This window comes from Carlito syrichta, unplaced genomic scaffold (genome assembly GCF_000164805.1).
Source record: "Carlito syrichta isolate Samal-C Ts95f unplaced genomic scaffold, Tarsius_syrichta-2.0.1 Scaffold302089, whole genome shotgun sequence".
Lineage (NCBI taxonomy): Eukaryota > Metazoa > Chordata > Mammalia > Primates > Tarsiidae > Carlito > Carlito syrichta.
Genome location: NW_007246185.1, coordinates 882,288 through 887,026, shown reverse-complemented (window position 1 = coordinate 887,026; position 4,739 = coordinate 882,288).

Sequence of the window (4,739 nt, the reverse complement as noted above, 5' to 3'; positions counted from 1 at the left end):
TGCACTCCAGTCTGGGCGACCGAGTGAGACTCCAACTCAAAATAAATAAATAAATAAATACTATCTCACTTCTACTTTTTCTGATTGCTTATGAGGTTGAATGTTTTCATGTGTTTATAATCTGTATTTCTTTACATTTTTATATCCTTTGTCCCGTTTTTGCTTTGCTTTGTTTTGTTTTGTTTGAGTCAGAGTCTCACTCTGTTGCCCAGGCTGGGGTGCAGTGGCACGCTCACGGCTACCCCAGCGTCGACCTGCTGGGCTCCGGGGATCCTTTCGCCTCAGCCTTCCAAGTAGCGAGAACTACAGGTGTGCGCTGCCATGCCCAGCTAATTTCTTGACTTATTGTAGAGACGAGATCTCGCCAAGTTGCCCAGGCTGGTCTCGAACCCCTGGGCTCAGGCAATTCTCTCACCTTGGCCTTCCAAAGTGCTGGAATTACAGGCTTGAGTCACCGTGCCCGGACTTTTGTTTTGTTTTTAGGTGCTCTCTATATTAAGTATCTTCTGTTACATTACATATATTTCCCCAATCTTTTATTTATTATATCTAATTTTATGTATGGAAGTCTTACTTTTTAAAAAATGTAGTCAAATCTATCATTTTTTTTTTTCCTTCCATGGCTACTTAGTTTTGTGTTTTGCTTCGGAATGCCTTCCTTACCTTACACTTATTAAAGTTTTTCCAATATTTTTTTCTAATTTTTTTTTACATTTCAATATTTAATCTTGCTTTTCTTATCCATGACATGAAAAAGGAAAGTGTTCTCCAAGTAGTCAATAATCTCAACATCACTTACTGAATAGTTCAAACCCTTCCCTACTTATTTGTGATACCATTTTTCTAATATCAAGTTCCCACATATATTGCTCTGTTCCTGAATTCACTGTTCTGTGCCTTTAAACTGATTTGATTATTCCAGTGCCAATGACATATTTACCCTAGCTCCATGGATTGCTTTGTTATCCAACCAGAATGGGTTTATGCATTGTCTTTCAGATGAATAATCAGGTTGTTACATACATTTGAAAATTTTAGCTGTAATTGTATGAAATTGCTTTGAATTTATTAGCTTGTAGAATTGATAGATTTACTGTGTTGGGTCTTATACAGAAACATGGTTTCTCTATTTTTAGGGTGTTCTTTTATACTCTTCAGCATATATTTATTTTTTTATTTTTATTTTTTATTTTTTTGGTGATTTGACTGACTCATTTTATTTATTTATTTTGTTTTGTTTTTTGTTTAAATAAGGTATTTTTAAAGAACAGTTTAGGTTTACAATCAAGTTGAGCTGAAAGCAGAGAGTTTCTATACACCTTTTATTCCTCTCTTTCCCCAAGTCTCCCCCACCCCATATATTTATTTTTATTCAGATAGGCTTTACATGTCTCTTACTAATCTTATTTCTAGATAATATTTATATTATTAATTCTAGATAATATTAATATTATTATGAATGGAGGTTTATTTTCCCATACATTTTCTACTTGGTTATTGCTGGTGTATCAAATGCTTTCGATACTGGTGTGTTGGTGTTTTGCACAGCCTCCTTGCTAAGCTTTCTCATGAGTTGTAATAGCATGCCAGTAGATCATCATGGGATTCTTATTTGTTCAATAAAAAGACCCCTTATTTGCAAACAATGACAGCGTTGTCTCATTTCCCATTATGTATATTTTTAGCAGTAATTTTTTGCCTTAGCAAAAGATTTTTCACTAGTTTGTTCGCTACAGATTTGTTAGGAACATTTAATCCAGCCAAGAAGTTAAGCAAGTTTCCTTCTATTTTTAGATTGCTAACTGTACCAGAAGATGCTACATTTATCAAATGCTTTTTCAGCATGTAAAGACGATTGTATAATTCTTTAATCTGTTGACTTAGTGAGCCACGGTGAGTTACTGTTGACTCATTCTTGTAGTCTTGGTAAAAATTCTACTTGCAAATTACACATTTTCTACTACACTGCTGAATTCAAGTTGCTAGTTTTATTTTGGCTTTTTTGCACCTACAATAATTTAATTTGATTTACAATTTTCCTTATGTTTTATTTGTGCAGCTTTGGTATCAGGATGAAGCTAATCATGGGGAATAAATTAGGAAGTTTTATATCTCTTTTCTGTCCTCTGAAATACTTTACAAATAAATGTCCCGTGAAGGTGTTTCTAATAGTATTTGTCTTTTTAAAACTTCTTGTCCTATTTTTCCAATTTCTCATAAGATGTTTGGTTTATTTATATTTTCTATCTCACCAATTTTTACAATCTGAATTTTTTAAAAAGCCATCATATTTCTAGTCTTTCAAATTTACTGGCATAACGTTCATTATACAATCATATTTGTAGTGAATTATAAATAATGCTCTTGTGTAATTAAAAACATGTTTTATTTGTAGGAACCGTTCTAAAAATTATTCCTAATGTTGGCAATTTATCATTATATTTTGCTTTTTTAAATCATATTTTCAAGTTTGTCTTTTTTTTAAAACTTTTAATTTTACTGATCAAAATTTGTTTTCTATTTTATTAATTTTGTTTCTAGTAATTCCTCATCTACTTTTTTTAGCTTTAAATTTTTACTTCATCTATTTTCAGTTTTCTTCTGAAAAGTAAGTTAAAATTACACAATTTTCTCTAACATGTGATTTGGTAGAATCTCTCAGGTTTAGAGAAGTAGTTTGCATTAATCCTAAATTGTTTGCAATTTGTTTTGATTTCTCTTTTATTTAGGTCATTTAAAAATTTCCAAGTAAATAGGCCTTTTGTTATTATTTTTATTACATTATGCAAAGAAAATGTAATCTGTTTGATCTTTGTATTTTGTTTTTCCACCATATGAATCATCTTTATAAAAGTTCCATAGATTTTCCAAAATAATATGCTTTGTATTTATGATGGGTACAAAATATTTATGGTAGGTAAACACACACACATCTATATTTGAATTAGGCTGATTACTGGATATAGTACTGGTTAGATAAGCAAGAGTAATTTTTGACTACTAATAAGCATGTGTGAACTTAAGGCACGAGTATAAGCTCTTTATGCTACAGTATTACATCTGACATAGTGTTTAAAAACAAACAAACAAAAATCCTGTTTGCATACAGATTGTATATGTTTTGGTAAACACTCAGTAAAGGTAATGATAATTTCTCAGTAAAGGAACATATTTGTAACCGTCTCTAACCTAAATGAAAATACTCAATATTTTAATTAAATGATATAACTTCACATATAATATTGGCAATTTAAGTCATCTGAAGAGCTGAAATTGTACCTATTAAGCAGCAAAATATCCATATTTATAATTCTTAATGGAATCATTTGATAACATGTATGTAAAATATGGAAGAAATTTAAAACTGTGTGTATGTGTGTATGTCTTAAAAATCTGTGGTCAATGAAAACTGAGGCTATCAGGTATACACTCATTTAACTTCCAACTCTTCCCACCTTTATCTCCCTCCATACTTACCAGCATCACCCCTACTCTAACAGTACACAATAATTATTACTTTGCAATGTGCCTCCATGCTGGATTATTTTTCTTATCCATGACTCTTTCTTAGATTTTCTAAATTACTTATCCAATCATTTTATACCACATGCATATGAGACACCCCAAGTTCACTGAGAAATCAAATAATCTACATCCCCATCTGTTCAGATCTTTTTCTTTCAGTCTTAAGAACATTAAGGCATCCCATGCTCCCTTCTCATTGAGATCCTGCTGCATAAATGAGCCTTGCCTCTTCCTTTAATTGGTTCCTTCCGTTCACCTTATAAACATTTAAGTCCCTCTTATTCTAAAAAAAATTTCCCTTTGGCTAACTCCATTTCCTCTTCTCACCCAAACTTCTTCAAAGAGTAGCCTGTACCCATGTTTACATTGCCCTCTCAATTTACTGCAATCTGGCATTCCCCTTAACCAATTCAGTGAACTGCTCTCGCTAAGGCCACCTGGCACCTGGCTGCCATAAATCCAATGGTCACATTCTCTGCAGCATGACACTGTATCCTAATTCCTCCTTCTTGTGACTCTATTAGTTATTTCTTTTTCAGAATCCTTTCTTTGCTTATCACTTAAACTTTGACAGTCCCAACAATTCTGTGGTTTTATCCACTTCATGATTTTTAACTTGTTAATATGCTTATATGTGCTGATGCCTTTCAATTTTTTTGTCATCACATGCATATCCAATCATCTACTGGTCACCTCCTTTTGAATTCTACAGGTGCTTTCAACATGTCCCAAACTGACCTCTTCTTTCCAAAGCACTTCACCTCACATTTCCAGCCTCAGTGATAACACCATCCAACTTTAGTCACACAAATGGAAGTCCATCCTCTGCCTCCCACTTTTTCCTTACTTTCTATAACCCATTACTAAGTCTTGCTTATTTTTAATTTCCTAAATAGGATTCAAACTTATTTCCTCCCTTCATCTATACCTTATTTGAGATCCCTTTTTCCTCGGGCTATTGCCTAAACTGGTGTTTGGTGGAACCAGTGGCTAGGTACTCCTATTAAAAAAGGATTCTATATTCAAATCTATTTGAGAAGGGCTACATACTGCATGCCTGCCTTGAAGATTCAAAAGGAACATTAACCTCGAGCAGTCCTGAGAAATCCTACTGTAAAGAAACCTGCTCAGCCGGGCTCGGTGGTTCAGCCTGTAATCCCACGCCTTTGGGAGGCTGAGGTGAGTGGATTGCCTGAGCCCGCGGGTTCAAGACC